The sequence below is a fragment of the Carettochelys insculpta genome, chromosome 5 (genome assembly GCF_033958435.1).
Source record: "Carettochelys insculpta isolate YL-2023 chromosome 5, ASM3395843v1, whole genome shotgun sequence".
NCBI lineage: Eukaryota > Metazoa > Chordata > Testudines > Carettochelyidae > Carettochelys > Carettochelys insculpta.
Window position 1 is genome coordinate 105858143 of NC_134141.1, and position 18993 is coordinate 105877135.

At 44.8% G+C, this 18993-nt stretch overlaps 1 protein-coding gene across 7 annotated transcripts in view; it reads left to right on the plus strand.

Moving 5' to 3' along the window:
• The window catches only part of PRLR (prolactin receptor), a 235159-nt gene that overhangs the window by 78959 nt on the left and 137207 nt on the right, over positions 1–18993 (plus strand). For 4 of the 7 annotated variants that reach the window (XM_074995676.1, XM_074995677.1, XM_074995678.1 and 1 more), the window contains one exon: positions 16949–17000. The gene's annotated coding sequence lies outside the window, so the exon portion shown is untranslated. Of the gene's footprint in view, positions 1–16777; positions 17001–18993 lie in introns of those variants that run through there. The other 3 variants (XM_074995680.1, XM_074995682.1, XM_074995675.1) reach the window with 3 other exon arrangements.

Below are 18993 nucleotides of genomic sequence, written 5' to 3' on the forward strand. Positions count from 1 at the left end.
TCACCACATGCCTGTTACTCAGTCTTGGCTTCCACGTCAACTACTTGGAGCCCCCACGATCCATCCTAGTCAGGCTCTGGAGTTTATAGGAACACATATTGACACTGTCACGGCCACAGCTGTCCTGCCCATTCAAAGATTTCACACTATTCAGGCAGCACATTTGTCCCCTACCACTACAGTACAAACCTTCCTAGCACTACAGGGCCACATGGCCACCACCATACAGGTGGTCAAGCTGGCCTGGCTTTACATGCACTGTCTCCAGTCATGGCTGGCCTCATGCTATACCCTAGCCATAGACCCACTTTCCAAGTTGGTAGCTCTCTCTCCAGGGGTTCTCACTTGTCTTCAGCGGTGGACATGCCAGGCAGTGTCGTCACCAGTGTGCTGGTTCAACAACCACTACCGTTGGTCACTCTTACCACAGACACCTCTTTGGCTGGGGAATGCACCTTGGTCATCACACAGTGCAGGGCAGGTGGTCGTTCACTGAACAAATGCTCCACATCAACCTGTTGGAACTCTGAGTGGTCTGCCATACCTGCAGACACTTCCAACGGTTTCTGGTGGGCAAGTCAGTCAATATCATTATCGACGACACCACTTGCATGTATTACATCAACTGCCAAGGGGGAGTTTGCTCACTGTCTCTCAACACAGAAGCCATAAGACTGTGGACATGGTGTATTCGACACCAGATCAGTCAAGTGGCTCTGTATCTCCCCAGAGTTCTCAATATGACTGCTGATCCCCTCAGTCATACATTCACTGACCATCGTGAATGGGAAATAGACACAGTTGCCCTCAACCAGGTGTTTCAACTGTGGGGTTACCCTCACATAGGTTTGTTCACCACCAGAGACAACAGAAAACGCCACCAGTGCTGTTCCAGAATGGGGCCTGGGAGATGCTCCCTTGGGGATGCCTTCGCCTTCTCATGCGACATGCCTGTGTTGTACATGTATTCCCCCATTCCACTTATCCACAGTGTGCTACTCAAGATCAGACAACACCAGGCCCTCATCATCCTAGTAGTCCCGGCCTGGGCCAGACAAACTTGGTGTCCTTACCTCTTTCAGATCTCAGTAGTGGCTCCTTATCCATTTCCTCCTTCCCACAACCTTCTGTCTTAGGACTTCAGCTGCATTCTGCATTCTGATCCCCTCAAACTACTCCTCCACGTGCGTCTCCTTCATGGCTCTACAGTGCCGAAAACACATGCTATTTTGGAGTAAGGAGAATCCTCATCAACAGTAGACAGGAATCAACCTGCAAATCTTACTTTTATAAGTGGTGGTGGTTTTCACACTGGAGGGACTCCCGTGACTCTATGCCTCCTCATGCCGCGCCATTGCCCATTCTTCTGGACTACCTCCTGCACCCATGCAAGTTAAGGCCTTAGCCTCAATGCGTTTTGGATGCATGCCACAGTCGTGGCACCTTTCCGCAAGTCTGAAGAGGGGCCTTCATTCGTGGCCTATCCTATTCACAAGCGCTTCCTAAGGGCTTTCAGAACACCTTCCTGTCAATGCACCCTCTGGTCCCTGTATGGGATCTTAATCATATGCTTCACTGTCTTATGAAGCCCGCCCTATAAGCTCCTGGCAACATGCTCCTGGCTTCACCTGTGATAGAATCATAGGGCTGGAAGGGACCTCAGGGGGTCATCTAGTCCAGCCCCCTGCTTCAAGCAGGATCAACCCCAATTAAGTCATCCCAGCCAGGACCTTGTCAAGCCGGGACTTAAAAACCTCGAGGGATGGAGGATGCACCACCTCTCTAGGTAATGATTTCCAGTGCTTCACCACCCTCCTAGTGAAGTAGTTTTTCCTAATGTCTAACCTACACCTCTCCCTCTTTAGCTTCAGACCATTACTCCTTGTTCTGCCAACTGACGCAACTGAGAACAGTTTCTCACCCTTCTCTTCAGGAAGTTGAAGGCTGCTATTAAATCATCCCTAAGTCTTCTCTTCTGTAAACTAAACAAGCCCAAATCCCTCAGCCTATCCTCATAGGTCACGTGCTCCAGCCCCTTAATCATTTTTGTTGCCCTCCGCTGAACCTGCTCCAGCACATCGACATCCTTTTTATACTGGGGGGCCCAAAACTGGATACAGTTTTCCAGATGTGGCCTCACCAGTGCTGAATAGAGGGGAGCAACCACTTCTCTAGATCTGCTCAAAATGCTCCTCCTAATGTACCCTAGTATGCCATTAGCCTTCTTGGCTACAAGGACATGCTGTTTACTCATATCTGGCCTTTCACCCACCATAACCCCTAGGTCCCTGTCCATTGTACTGCTGCTGAGCCAGTCAGTCCCGAGCCTATAAGAATGCTTGGGATTCTTCCACCCCAGGTGCAGGACTCTACACTTCTCCTTGTTCTCTCTTTTGGCCCAATCCTCCAATTTATCCAGGTCACTCTGGATTTTCTCTGTCTACCGTCCAGCTATCTACCTCTCCCCCTAGTTTTGTGTCATCCGCGGACTTGCTGAAGGTGCAATCCAGTCGCTCCTCCAGGTCATTAATAAAGACGTTGAACAACACCAGCCCCAGAACTGAGCCTTGCGGCACTCCGCTTGAAACTGAACGCCATCCAGATATTGAGCCATTGGCCACTACTCATTGGGCCCGACTGTCAAGCTAGCTTTCTGTCCATCTCACAGTCCAAGGATCCAATCCATACTTCCTCAACTTGTGGGCAAGAATGTTGTGGGAGGCTGTATCAGGAGCTTTGCTGAAGTCAACGTATATCACATCCACTGACTTCCCCCTGTGGACTTTCCCTCTGTCTATATGGAGGTCTCTTTCCTTGTGGCAATCACGTTGGCCAGGCGTGTCAGGGGACTGGCTGCCCTAATGGCAGAGCCTCCTTACACAGTCTTTACCAAAGATAGGGTGAAGCTGCAAGGTAACTCATAGTCCTTACCCATGGTTCCCTTGCCGTTTCACATCAACAAGCCAATCCCCTTACTTGTGTTGTTTCCCAAAGCCACATTCTGAACCGGCACAGGTGGCATGACATACGCTGGATGTCCGTCGCGCATTAGCCTTCTATATTGACTGTTTGAAGCTGTGGTGCAAATCTCCCTGGCTTTTCCTGTCCTTCATGGAACCATCTAAAGGCCTGCCCATCTCATCCCAAAGACTTTCAAAGTGGGTTTCCCTCTGTATCCACACTTGTTATGCACTTCATCGGAGAGGGTTGCCAGGTGTGTCACAGCCCACTCAGCCCGGGCCATGTCTTCCACTACTGCCTTCCTCAAGAGTGTACCTCTCATAGACATTTGCAAGGTGGCCATGTTGTCTTCCAGTAACACATTTGCCTGGCACTACGCTCTCTTGTCTAATATTGCTGCTTCTAGCCAAGTGGGCCAAACTGAACCGTCTACTGTGGTAGTGACAGAGCTGCAAACCCACCTCCATTCCATGACTACTGCTTTATTGTCACCCATAGTAGAGCACCCATGGGGACACTACTCGAAGAAGAGGAACTTACTCACCTTAAGCAGTAACGATGGTTCTTCAAGATGTGTGACCCTGTGGGTGCTCCACTTCCTTCCCTCCTTCCTCTGGTTTGAAGCATTTTGGTCTATTTGTCATGTAGAGAAGGAATGGAGGGGCCTATGCCATGCATGAGCGAGAGAGCACAAGGAGGTGCTTCTGCACATGCATGGTGTGGGAAACCATGGCTATGGAAGAATTTCTGAGCGCTGGCAAGAGGATACACCAGCACCCAGAGTGGAGCACCCATGGGAATACACATCTAAAAGACTGTTGTTACTGCCCAAGGTGAGTAACTTCCTCCTATGTTTTCCATAAATACAGTATAGTGAAAGTAAATGCAAATATATGCAGCAAATACAGTATAAGTTTACAGTGTGCAATGCTGGTGTTTTTGTTAAAGTACTTTGCATATATTTTTTGTTTTCTTCATATCTAATCTTGTTTTTCTTTAGTGTTATGCATTGCTAGGTATACCTATCTATTATCCAGAACATTTGAACGTCCTGCAACCTCCTGCTCCTGGGGCTGCTGGATATGCAGGAGTTTCCTATATGTTGTTGTTTCTGTGCCAGATATAATACCTGACTCACTCTATAACAGCTTTAGCTATAAAGAGATGAACAAAAGGTGAACTATCATCTGAAAGGAAAAGCTAAGACGTGCGGTATCTTTAGGATTGTGTTACATCATATTCGTATCACCACAGATGATACTTCAATCAGCAGGTAGCCAATGAGTTATGGCAGCTGGAGCATATTCAGTACTATATTAGTGCAACAGGTCTTTTCAGCTTCTCCAGAAACATATCCTGCAACATTATATAAAAAGTTTTAAATAGGCCTCCGAATTCTGGGTTTTTGTATCAAGAATGGTACCAGGTTAACTTGTGCAGAATGGATTATATGCTATATTTGTATAACCTTATACAATGAGTTAATCAGATCTTATGAATTAAGCAGGATTTGAGCCGGGTCAATCCTCTCATATGAGACTTCCAAAGGAAAACTAGGCACTAAAAAAAGTGGAGCTTGCCAATTACAAGTCTGCCACCTTCTCAATGAGTCATTCAGAACCTCCTTATGGTGTGAGATGGGTGCTGTACTAATAAAAACAAAATTGTTTGGATGAGATAAGAGATCAGTCTTACAGCTTGGTTATAAAAGATTCCCTAGCACTTCCCATAATGGTCTAGTGTGAGTATATTCCAACTCCAGTAATGAAATTCTAGTTTCCTATATTCTCCTTGTAATAACAGTTAGATATGGTGGTGTTGCTCTAGTTTTGCATGCTACTAAAACATCTGTTGCCTTCCAGCGAAGAGATTTGCTACATTTCAATAGTGGTTGAAATGTTCTCTATATTCCAGAACAACTTGCAGGGCTGTTTTCAGTTATTGTTAATATTTGTAAAACACTTCGATGAAAAGTGTTATATAATTGCAGAATACTTACTTGTATTCATAAAATGTGCTTTTCAGAATCTATTTAAATTAATGATGTCTTGTCTGATAATCAGCCTGCAAAACATGAGTGGCACTGAATAAGATATGAGGACAATTTGTCCACTGCGTGAAGGCCAAAAATAGCTTGATCTACTTCCAGGGAGAAAACAGCCTTCCAAAACATCATCATCGAGTAGGAAGTTTGAATGCATTAGTATTCTGTACAACGAAGCATGTTTTTGTGATGTTTGATAAACAGTAAAAAGCTAAAGACTGATTGTAATGTTGTGTCTGGTTCTAGGGCTTGGCATAAAGATGATCCATCCTTATGTCAGGTTTAGAGACCCTGAACAAAATGACAGTCATTTGTTCTTCCTTGCTTGGCAGCCAGATCATGTGGGTTCTACGAGCTCCAATCCAGGCATATGAAGAGTTTGGTTATCTTTCTAAGGGCAGGGCCGGGGTAGTGGGAGTGGCAGAGAATAGTTTCTTTGGTGACACAGACAAGCAATAGCAAGTTCAGGAGAGAGTTTACACAGACTCAAAAGGCATACCTCAAGAGTATCTATGGCATGAGTTCTCGAACTATTCTCTTTTGAGGGGTGTGATGTTGTGACATGGGAGATTGTGAGCTGTCAGCCTCCACCCCCAACTCACACTTTGCCTCCAACATTAATAATAATGTTGAATTATTTTTATATAAAATGTATAATTTTAAATTATATTTTAGGGGAGTGTCACTTAGAGGCTTGCAAGAGGAGTCACTGGTATAAAAATTTGAAATCCATTAACCTATGTTGTCTTTAGAATGCCTAACCTCTGAGTCCTAAACACATCTCAAATACCTATTCTCTTTTATTTATACACTGTCACAAGTGGGGAGCAATGTGAAAAAAGCAAAAGACTATATCCTTTTCATGATACTATGTTAAATGAAACTTAATGGAAGCACTAGCATGACTGTGTGATTTATGTGTCACACCAGCCAGTATTTCATGATACTTAAATATTTTAGATTATTGGTGAAACATTAACAAATTATTTCAAGCCAAGATCACTGCAGTCCTTTTCTTATTTCAAGGATGTGGCTGTGAGAACACTTTGCAGCCAACAAACTAGTTTGCTTCTCTGTCCCACTGGATCAGTGGATAGGTGAAGAAATTATTTCAAATTTAAAAAGACATGGAGTAATGTAAGAGGAAACTCCATTAACAACCTGCTATCTGTTGTAACTATTTCTATTACTGTTTTAATGACTATTTTCACAAAACCTGTCCTCTGCTGTGGCTGCTAGAATTAGATGGGAGGAGGGGGGAATGTTTGTGTTTAAAAAAAAATGCAACGTAGTTTTTAAAAAATTGGCCTTCCCCCTCCCAGCACCACTCCTGTGGTTGTACATAGCAGTGTCATCAAAAACATCTTGGCCATGTCTACACTAGCAAGCCCTTTACAAAGTGAAACTGAAAGGAAGGCCCCTTTCAAAGAACCCGTGACGCGTCCACACACACACACAAAGGCCATGTCTACACTAGCACAAAACTTCGAAATGGCCATGCAAATAGCCATTTTGAAGATTACTAATGAGGCGTTCAGATGCATATTCAGCACCTCATTAGCATGCCACTGGCCACAGCTCTTCGAAATTGCTGCTTTTTGCTGCCACTCAGCTTGTCCAGATGGAGGTCCTTTTCAAAAGGACCCAGCCAACTTCAAAATCCCCTTATTCCTATCAGCAGAATAGGAATTCCTATTTGAAAAGGACCCTTGTTTGGATGAGCTGCGCGGCAGCAAACAGCGGCAATTTCAAAGAGCTGTGGCATGCTAATGAGGCGGTGAATATTCATTTCAGCGCCTCATTTGTAATCTTTGAAATGGCCATTTGCATAGCTATTTCAAAGTTTTGTGCTAGTGTAGATGTAGCCAAAGTGCTCTTTTTAAATTAATTTTGAAAGCTTCCAATGCGGCTTTTGAAATCACTCTTTCCTTCCCCCATCAGGAAAAGCCCCTCCTTTTGAAACCCTCTTTCGGTCAGTGTGGATGCTCCGCAGACCACGCTTTCAAAAGAGTGGTTCTCCATGGCACCGGCCAGCTGGCGTGCGGAGACTCTCCTGGCCAGCACATGAGGGGCTCTACGGCCACCGCATTCAGCTGCATTTAAAGACGCACCAGCCCAAAAGCCCCGTTCAGGAAGCTGCGAGGATGCTGGCTGCAGGCACTGCACAAGCCTGCAGCAGCACGCCTGCACAGTGAGGACGGAGGCCAGCGAGGCACCCCACCGGCCTCATAGCAAACCCCAAGACCCCCCGGCAACCCCCCAGGTGTCCCCCTTCAACCCACCTGAGGGGTTCCTTTAGGGCAGCCAGGGGCCAAAAAACAGTCCCCCTCCTGGAGTGAGGGGGAGATTAAAGATCTGCTGGGGCTGTGGGAGGAGAAGGAGGTTTTCCTCCACACCACTGGCTGGCACAGGAACACCACAGCATTTGTCCAGCTGATGGCTGGCCAGAAGACCCGGGGCCACCACCCCCACAGCTCCACCGACCAAGTAAGGCCTAAAGTAAAGGAGCTGCACCAGGCCTACTCCCAGGCCTAGGACGTGGCTGGTGGCTTGGGGGCAGCGCCCACCAGCTGCCCCAACTGACAAACCCTTGACCAGCTGCCGGGGTTGAGGTACACCACCGAGCCAGAGTCAGTCATTGACACAGCAGCACCAGAAGTGGAGGCCCAGGTCATGGTGGGTAAGCAGGTGGGAGCCTCAGGCAAGGCCCATGGCCAGGACCAGGACTGAGATGGGAAGGGGGCCCTGGTTATTGAGATACCCTCTGGCTCCTCCAGCCAGTCCCATCCCGACACATTCTGGCCAGCCGCAGCCTGCAAGCCATGGAGCGGCCCACGCATGGCACTTGGCATCCTGTGCTGTGAACTGCACCACAACCTGCAAGCCCAGGCAGGGGGCCCAGGAGGGGATGGATCCCACTAAGTATGTGGCCCACCCGTGTGGGGCCCCCAAGTGCCCAGGATCCCTCAGGGCCCACTGGCCGCCAACAGCAGGCCTGGCCATGGGAGGGTGAGCCCTGTTCAGGGCCAGGACACTCCCCCCCGAGCACCGAGGGGGCTGGGCCATCAGGCTGCCTACTGCCTCCTCCATATGAAGGAGGAGGAAGAGGCCGTCTCCCAGATGGAGGCGATATGGGAGCAGACAGCCATGCACCGGCAGTGGCTTGACCTCGAGGAGGTGGACATGGGGTGGCAGCATGTGCCCTCAGGCAAGGTTGCCAGGGCCTTATGGGCCCTCACCTCGGTGCATGTTGGGGTGCCCCTGTCCCTTCCCGGGGCCACTCCCTTGTCTCTGATGGTCACCCTTTCCTGGGACCCCCCCGTCCCAAGATGGGTGTTTGACCCCAGCATCATGTACCTCAAGCAGGATAACCCCAACAGTGGCCATGTCCACTCCAAACTGGTGGCCAGCCTAGCAGTGGCTGTCCAGAGTGGCCAGCTACCAGATGGCAATTGCCACGTTTCTCCAGGGGAAGTGCCCGTCTCATCTGCGTGTCCTGTGGCAAAGGATGGCGGCCAGCCAGTGGCACAGCTCAAGGAAAATCTCCTTCCTTGTGCAGAGGTTCTGGAGCCACTACTCATTGTCCCACTCTCGCATGACCACCCAGTCCACCACTCAGCGCTGGTGGGGTGACAACACACATGCTGGATGACATGATGGATGGCGCATGGGCAGTGCCCAGGGGTGAGAGCCTGCAGGACTGGAGTGGGGGGTGGGCCTCCAGAGGAGGAGGAGGGCTGCGATGATTATTATGGCCAGCAGCCTGACCATATCGCCACTGGTGTCTGGATGGCATCCAGGGGTGCCCATGTGATCTGAGGTAACTGCAGGCACAGGATCTGTGCTGCTGTGTCTGCCACCATAGCTCTCAGCATATGCAGGCTGGGGCAGTTTGGGAGGGGCCCTTTAACGGAGCATCTGGCTGCACAGCTGGAAGGGCTTGTCCTCCATGTACCCCCATCTGCAGTGTTTCCTGGCTTGTCCTTTCAAAAGGACTCCCCACCCACCCCTCCACTCTCTGGTTTGCTCACCTTGATCATTTTTTTCTGATTTGTCCTCCTTGGTTACTGTTTGGTTCTCTGTGCCTTAAATATTGAGTCTGTTCTGGTCTGGCTATGGTCTGAAGAAGTGGGTCTGTCCCACGAAAGCTCACCTAATAAATTATTTTGTTAGTCTTTAAAGTGCTGCTTGACTGCTTTTTGTTTTGATAGTATATAGACTAACACGGCTCCCTCTCTGTTACTTTCTATGTAGTATTTTTTCTTTTCTGGCTGTATTTTAAAAGCCTTTCTTAGGCTTTTAACTCCCTTGGGGTGGGGGGAGAGAAATCGGTGGGGGACAAATTCTGTGCTTATGTTCCCTTTTTGTTAAAATGGGGACATGTACCCCCTGGTTCTGGTGCCAATAGATTGAGGTGAAACCACATTAGTCATATAGAAGATGTACTTTCTGGAGAAGAGGTAGGTACTGCCATTGCCTGGGTTAGCTCCTCTCTCACCCTCCAACCTAGCTATGTACTGATTTTTCTCTCTCCAGGAAGTGACCCACACATGCACCACAAACAGTGCATATCCCTTGGTGCTCCTTACTGCTTCTCCCCACCACACACATCGCTGGTCCTTTCCTGCTGCCAGTTAATGCAGCCATCAGTCCCAATTAGTTCTCTCCCTACACCCCATCAATGCCAGTTACTGCTAATTCCGCTCCCTCAGTGACACTAACTGCTGTCACAATAAACCTAGTGCCCCCCATGCACGCTTTCCTTTCAATTCCAGTTAGTGCTCCTATAGTCCAACATCCTGTAATGCCACTTACCGTCCCTCCCATGTCTTTGTGAAGTAGGGCAAAACCACTTTTTTGTGCATTATCAAGAGTGTGGATTAATGCATTTCTAGTCAAACAGTATTCTCTGATGTTTGTTCTAGTGACAATTTAGAAAAATAAGCTTGATTTGAAATACTTGATTAACCAAAAACTGCTTAGAAACCTAAAAATATATAATTTCTACAAAACATTTTTACTATGCATAATATACCAGAAGCCATAACATTTGTATCAAATTTAGAGATTCTAAAACAAACAAGATGATTAGGACCATGGGCAATGGCACAGACTACTAGCAGCAGCCTGGCAAATGAGTGGTTGCATTTTACAGCAGAAATACATATGCTGCCAGGTTTATTTGGCATCATCTTATGATATTGTGTTTTAACAAAACATTCTTGTTTGTACAGCTGAAACTTTTCTAAGTTTGTGGAACTTCTCATTTGCCATCACCCCAAGAAAAAATTCAGATTCCTGTAACCATTAATATCTAGTAAAACATAGAGAGGTGGATTGAATTTTTAGCCAAGTTAGAAGAAGATTTTTAAACATACATAAATATATTGGTGGTGGTGGCAGTGGTACTCTCACTTGTCTTTTGCTGGATTAGATTTTTTTTCCCATTCCTCTTCCCTTTGCTTTCTATGCTTACCTTTGTTGTCCAGCTGCTCATTTCACTTCTTGTCCTGCCTAAATTTGCAGGGAAAAGTTCCCAATCTGGACAAAGTTCAGAAGCATTAGAAGGGTTCAGCCATCTGGGTCTCATCTCGAAAGGTCCTGCTTATTATCCAGTAAAGACAAACTGAACAAAACAGCAAGAGTGAGACTGGGTAAAACTGCTTCTTCCAGTTAATCTCTTAATTTCTCCTCCTCTTGTTGCCAGAGAAAATCTGAACCAGGCCTAATTCTGAGCAGTACTGAACACACAACTCTCGCTGAAGTCAGTATGAGTTGAAAGTGCTGAGCATCTTTCAGGAGGAGCTCGGTATCCTTGCAGGGTTGGACGCTTCAGTCTCCTCTGTGATAGACCTCTGTTTTAGAACTGGATTGTCCAGCTCTGGAGGCCAGAACATCCATGACTCCTTGTGTTTACACAGTCCCAGCACTAACAGAGGTTATGGCAGGCTGGGAAAGATTGCACTGCTAACTACTGGCATTCAAGAAACCAAATGCAAGGTAAGCAAGGTGACTGCCTTGGGCCCCTTGCCTTCAGGGCCCTGCACTCCAATTGACTATAGCATTCACTGCCCACTGGCCAGGCTCCTTTGTCAGGTTCACCACCTTGGGCCCCAACTTCTGGCCGGGCCCCATGGGCTAGCTCTGACCAATTCTGCAGTTTCTTACTCCTTGTATTCTTTTTTATGTAGGAACTGCAGTCTGCTGTAACTTGTGATATCAGGGTTTAATTTTTAGGTTTCTAAGCCTTCTTCAGCACTAGTGCATTTTAATAATTCCTCGCAATGCACTCTACTAACTAAAGGCCTGATTCTCCTCTATAATGCTAACGTAAATCAGGAGTAACCAAGTGTTTCACTTGTGTGAAATTTGTGCAGATGACAGGAGAACTGAGCTCTTGATATCTTAATTTAGTAAATCGTGCTCACCTGAAATGTAACACCCTTATGTCACGGTAGCCTATAGAACTAAATATTGTTTCCTGTGCTGAATTTAAGTAGCTTGTCATAACTGATTTCTGGCTTTTCTGGTGTTGTTAATTATCTTCTTTATTAACAAAATGATGATTCAAGATAGAGTCTGCTCTGTCTGGATTCTCTTCATTATGGAACGTGAGGTAGGCAGCTCAGAATCCTTTCTGATGCAGACTTGGCTGAATTTATTAAGCAACAGATTTCAGTGTGGTTATAATGTCTTAAGGTTTTGAATACCTGGAGAGTTGGTCCATTAACTTTTCAGTCTTGTTATGTTCATATTCTGGTGATCTGTAATTCTGAATATTGTTTCTCCTTCACTTTCATTTCTTATATTAAATAAAATATTTCCCTATCCTCTTCAACAATAAAGTTCTCACTGACTTAGTATACACTAAGTAGCTTTTATTTAATTCATCCTGTTGTCACCCAAGTAGTCCTTTCTTGTCTTGGTATCCTCTAGACTTTCCAAGAGAGTGGGCTCTAAGCGTGAATCGTTCCCTCTGAAGAAGTCCTTAGAATTTTTCTGTGGTAGTCCTCAAAGATGTACTCCACCTTCTACAAATACCCCACAGATGTCTATACCACCACTCTGCCATATAACATTGAACAGCTTTTCCCCAGGAGCACCTTTCTTGTTCATACTAATGCTTTCCCTTGAGCACAGTTTCTCTCTTTTGATTGAATTTCTGGGATTAGTCCTCTTAGGCTATGTCTACACGTGCACGCAACATCGAAACAGCTCATTTCGGTGTAGCCACATAGAAAAAAGCTATTTCGATGAATAACGTCTACAGGTCCTCCAGGGCTGGCAACGTCGACGTTCAACTTCAACGTTGGGCAGCACCACATCGAAATAGGCGCTGCAAGGGAAGGTCTACACACCAAAGTAGCACACATCGAAATAAGGGTGCCAGGAACAGCTGCAGACAGGGTCACAGGGCGGACTCAACAGCAAGCCGCTCCCTTAAAGGGCCACTCCCAGACACAGTTGCACTAAACAACACAAGATCCACAGAACCGACAACTGGTTGCAGACCCTGTGCATGCTGCATGGATCCCCAGCTGCCGCAGCAGCAGCCAGAAACCCTGGGCTAAGGGCTGCTGCACATGGTGACCACAGAGCCCCGCAGGGGCTGGAGAGAGAGCATCTCTCAACCCCTCAGCTGATGGCCGCCATGGCGGACCCCGCTATTTCGATGTTGCGGGACACGGATCGGCTACACGTGCCCTACTTCGACATTCAACTTCGAAGTAGGGCGCTATTCCCATCCCCTCATGGGGTTAGCGACTTCGACATCTCACCGCCTAACGTCGATTTCAACTTCGAAATAGCGCCCAACGCGTGTAGCCGTGACGGGCGCTATTTCGAAGTTGGCGCCACTACTTCGAAGTAGCGTGCACGTGTAGACGTGGCCTTAATTTGGCAGCACCAAGCAGCGGACTGCAGCCCAGTGCATCTCTGTTCTAGCTAATTAAGTATCTGTTATGCTGTACTTGATCCAGACAGACATCATCTTTCTCTCCAAATGCAAGAAAATGGACATTGTACCCAAGGCACTGACAGTGAAAAACCCATTACAATCAACGTACTACATCGACGACAGCAAGCATCTATGCAACACGCTCTCTAAGAAACCAAGGAACCACTTGATCAAAATCCTTTACAATAAACAAAAGATTATTAAAGATGAACTCTCTGAACTTGAAATTATCAACAACAATCAGGCATCCACGCAAGACCCCACAGAACGAGGCTTTACTTGTACTAGACAAGAAATTTATAAAACACACTTCCACTTCCTACAAAAGAGAAAAGAGAATAAATTTTTCTAGATTACTTCATACCTCAGGATACTTCAAATACAATAATGGCAGCTCAGCTAACAATATTGTTAACCTTTCCATCTACCAACTCAGCCCAGCAGAAGAGTCTCTCTTATCCTGGGTTCTTTCCTTCTGCCCTACTTCCTCCATGAACTTAATGCAATTCTGTGGTGACCTTGAAGCCTTCTTTCGCTGCCTCTGTCTAAAACAATTCTTCCAACACACCTATGAACAACAGTCTGACTCTCTCGACCCCGCCTCCGCACAACAAAAGAAGAACTTTATGTGGACTCCCCTGACCGTCATAGTGAAAGTCTGGATTTCTACGTACAATGCTTCCGCAACCGTGCTCAGACGGACATTATTCTCAAACAATGCCAAATGAGACACAATCTCAACTATGCTGAATGCTATGCTGTCCAGAATCTCAAAAATAACCCAGACATTATAATCAAACCAGCTGACAAAGGGGGTGCTGTTGTCATTATGAATAAGTCAGACTATGAACAGGAGGCAGCCACTTTGGAATTCCAAAAGAAATTACAACTACTACTTAAGGAACTCCCTGCTGCTACTTGAGACCTTATTCACTCAGATGCACCTTCTGAGCCCCAGCCTGAATTATTCTATTTATTTCCCAAAATCCACAAACCTGGAAACCCTGGACACCCTATCATTTTGGGAATTGGCACCCTTACCGCTGGACTATCCAGTTATGTAGACTTCCTCCTCAAACGCTATGCCACCAACACTCCCAGCTATCTCTGAGATACCACTGGCTTCCTGAGGAAATTACAAAACATCGGAAAAGTTCCTGACAACACCATCCTTGCCACAATGGATGCAGAGGCTCTGTACACTAATATTCCATACAAAGACGGATTACAAGCAATCAGGAATACCATCCCTAATGTCACCACAGCCAATCTGGTGTCTGACCTCTGTAACTTTTTGTTCTCACCCACAATTATTTCCAATCTGGGGACAATTTATATCTCCAGATTAGTGGACCTGCTATGCGCACCCGCATGGCTCCACAATATGCTAATATATTTATAGCTGACCTGGAACAACAATTCCTCTGCTCTTGTCCCCTATTACTCCTCCTCTGCTTAAGATACATTGATGACATCTTTATGATTTGGACCCATGGTATAGAGACTCTAGAAGAATTCCACAGAGACTTTAACAATCTGCATCCCACCATCACTTTATGCCTTGATTACTCTACGCAAGAGATACATTTCCTGGACACTACAGTACAAATCAAGTATGGCCTGATCAGTACCACACTGTATCGGAAACCCACTGATTGCTATACTTACCAACATGCGTCTAGCTTCCATCCTGCACACATAACTAGATCCATTGTTTACAGTCAAGCCCTTAGGTACAATTGCATTTGCTCTGATCTTACTTATAGAGACCAAAAACTACAAGATCTTTACCAAATATTCATAAACTTGAATTACCCACCAGGAGAAACAAAACAACAAATCAACAGGGCCAGACGAATACCCAGAGACCAACTAATCCAAGATAGGTCCGGAAAAGCCAAGAACAGAACACCACTGGTCATTACCTACAGCCCCCAACTCAAATCACTGGAACACATTATTAAAGACCTACAACCTATCCTTAATCAGGATGCCACACTCCAGAAGGCCCTAGGTGATAGGCCTGTTCTCTCTCACAGACAACCTCCCAACCTCATGAGGATTCTCACCAACAGCCACAGTCTATACAGCAGGAACACCAGTGCTGCCAGCTTTGTCCACATATCTATTCTGGACATACCATCACTGGACCTAACCATCTTATTCACAGAATCACAGGCATATTCTCATGTTCCTCAACTAACATCATATATGCCATCATGTGCCAACAATGCCCAGATGCTTTGTATATTGGACAGACTTCAGACTGTCTTAGACAAAGAGTTAATGGGCACAAAACAGACAAAAACACTCCTGATCCACAAACCGGTCAGCCAGCATTTTAATGGAGTGGGCCATTCTGTTAATGACTTAAAAGTTTCACAACAGTCTTGAAAGAGAGGCTGCTGAACTCTTTTATATTCAGATTTGACACATTAACATGTGGTTTGAACCAGAATGGGAATTTTCTGGGTCCTTATAGGGGCTCGTTTTCATACTTGGCTTAATCTAATTCTTGACTTCCCCCTCCCCTCCACTGCCCCTCTACTCTCAGATTTGCTCACCTTTATCATTTTTTTTCTCATTTGTCCACCTTGATTACTATTTTTGTTTCTCTGTGTCTTAAATATTGAGTCTGTTCTGGTCTGGCTATGGTCTGAAGAAGTGGGTCTGTCCCACGAAAGCTCACCTAATAAATTATATGGTTAGTCTTTAAAGTGCTACATGACTGCTGTTTTGTTTTGATACTATATAGACTAGCACAGCTTTCTGTTACTGTTCCTTTTTTTGTTGCTGACAAGATCCATTCCCAATCTATCAGAAGTACTTGGCTCCAGAATTCTAGGTAAGGTGTCACTACAGGGAAATTTGCAGACTGGTAGAACTGGTTGAATTATTAGTTGTGAATAATTTTAGTTGACAAGTTTAGTCTCTTCTGTTTGTGAGTAGATCATGACTTGCAACATTTGTGTTCGTTACTTGAAATTGCTTACTCATAAATTTCCCAGTGTGTTCATATGATAATTTGGTGTTTGAAATTATTCAAGCTTTATAATGGATCTCTTGAATCATATTGTATTAGTTCTGGTCCAGGTTGGCTGGTCTGGTTGAATGTCTCAACCTCGCCCTTCATATCTACCAGACTTTCACTCAGCTCATTTCATGATGGTAAGTTTTAATTAAAAAGTTTGATCTGTAGAGACAAACTTGACTTGTCACATTACAGTGACAAAAATAAATGTTCAGTCATATTATGGTAGAAAGGGTGCGTATATAGTTGAATGAAAAGATGGTTCAGAGTGTGCAAAAATGCTGACAAACTTTTCACCAGTCACACAGTTCTGCAAAAGTAATGCAAAGCTTGAGCCTGTAAACTAAAGCTATTTAGGATCATAGGATTTCAGACATATTCGAAGGAAAAGATTCTCATTTTTCTGTAAGATGTGAGTGCAACAAGACACAAACTACTCTGAATTTGGGCAGCTTCATTTCACTTTAAAATAAAATGTAGCTGAAACTTTGGTATGGAAAGAGATTTCAAAATCTTTTATGTTGAAAAAATATAGGATTTACTTCTGAAAATGTTATTTTACATTGAAGGACAGGCATAGTAATTTCTAGATGGTAAGGGTGATTTTTAAAAACAAATTCATTGCTGATTTCCTGCAGTCCAAAGTACCACTCTAACCTTGTAAAACTGTAATGCTCCGGACATTTTGCACACTGGAGAAAATCACTGTTTTGCCTGGAGCAAGGAACATAAATGTTGCAACACTGACTCCTCCTCTAATGGGCTGAGAATGTACGAGCACCTAGTTATATTGCTCAGAGCCCTCAGACTCACGATCTTGGGAGTAAACGCTGTAAACATTTAGAGCTTTTTCTGAATCTCTTTTTTGCTTGGGAGAGGGTATTTTCCTTTGTCTGGATTTATTGGTTTTTGTTTAACTGTTTTACCAATGCTGGATTTTCATATCTTTGTTCAGGAAGTGCTCCCGAACTGACATGGATCGACTCAGACTTCATTACCAGGCAAAAGTGAGTACTGTGCTTAAACGGGTTCCTACACTGTGTTTACCTAGGCATATAAGGATGTTCCTTATTGTATTATAGTATTGTATGGGCTTTAGATTGATTAGTAGAGTTTGTAAATGTTAATAAGCTATTAAAATAATCAGAAACCAGCTAAACTCAATATGAAATACTAGATACTGTGTAGCTAGCAGCTTGTGGTAAAAAACTATTGTCACCTGGCTGACAGTTGTCACCCAAACAACTGTCTCCCATGAATTGCTAATAATAGCCTGTGCAGAGAGATTATACTTTACAAGGATACTTGAACTTGCATTTGTCAATTAAATGTAGACCTAATCTTACATGATTTTATTATTACCTTAAATGCGCATTAGTTATGATCACCAAATGTACATCCACACTCACGTGCTTTGGCACCCCCAGTGTTTTCCAGAGGATTGTTGATTGAGATCAGACTAAGTATTTGTCATCTTCAGCATTTGCTGATACTGGCACGGAGTGGAAGGGAAACACAGGAACGTGAGAACTACTAACTGAGTTAAGGAGGAGAAAAGGAGCTGTGCTGATTTAGAGCTCTTTATTTCAAGAATTCAGTGATCCCTTGCTGCATCCTGAAGCTTGGTACCATTCTTAACACATTTTCAGTGGTCTGGGGATCACGTGGGAGCTGTTTGGTTGAGTATGAGTTTGGGGGGCAAAATTTCTTTGTCAGGCTAACTCACCTACAGCAAACTGTATATATCCCTTTTCTTTCCCTCTTACGTCGTCTCCCTCTCACTGGAGCCCAGCACTGCAGCCACTTATCTTTTTATTTGGTCTTGGGTGACTTTTTCCACTGCTAGGCTCTTGTTTTTCCAAAGGCAGATGAGTGGACTATCTCTGCAGTATGAACAAGTCTAAGCAGGAACTGATGTCTGGCATGTATGTGTAACTAGTGCTATCATTACATTTTCTATGCTGGCACTGCATCCTGATAAAACTGTTATTTAATTATGCTGTGGGCTGTCTATCTCTGATGAAATGACCTAGATAAACAAGCTGACAGGAGGATTAGCAACAGCTTGCATGCAGCTGTGAATATGTGGCAAGCGGACCTTGAAAGAAAGGGGAACCTTAACAAATGCAAATTGTATAAATTAAGGTTAGTCATGGGCAAAATTTAAAAAATTAGTATTTGAGAGTGGGGTGTTAATTTAGACTATAGATTCATATTTACAATATGTTTGTGGTTATTTGGTCCAGAATTTAGACCAAGTCATTAGAATAAGTTTTCTTATGAGAACTGAGTAATATGAAATAAGGGGCAATTTTGTTTTGTGGACTAAGCACAGAGCTGGAATTCAGGATTCCAAGTTTCTTACCTGAGCTCAGCCACAGACTCCTTGTGACCTTGGGTTCATCACTTAGGCCTGTGTTTGTAAAATCTGCCACTGGTTTTGGATGCCACCTTTATTTGGTGTCTGTTTGAGATCGTTAAAGTTGGTGAGCTCCCAGTGGCTTCAGATGGAGTTGGTCAGCACCACTAAAAGTTAGACTTAATCATCTCACTTTGGGCATTCAAATGCTTAGACACCCCCAAACTACTAGCAACTTCTGAAAATTTTGCAACTGAGTCAGAGGCTGTGGGAGTTCAGCACCACTGATAACCGTGGATGGAATCCTGGCTCCACTGAAGTCCAAGGGAGTTTTGCCATTGACTACAGTGGGGCCAGGATTTCGGCCCAGGCCTTTCATCTCCCTAGACTGACTTCCTCCTCAGTGGTTAAACAGATTAATTACAGCTTTTAAAGCAAAATTAATAGACTATATATTGTTATTTCATGGTTTCAGGTGGATTGGAGACACTGATAATTTTCCTCAAGGTATTTTGGTACTTCTGCACACTCCAGATTGAGTAACATATATACACTAATTTAGTTTTTAAAAAATTAGCTTAACTTCTTTACCCTAAGGAAGGATTTGTTTTTAATTCTCTCTCTTCCTCCCCCATTTTAGA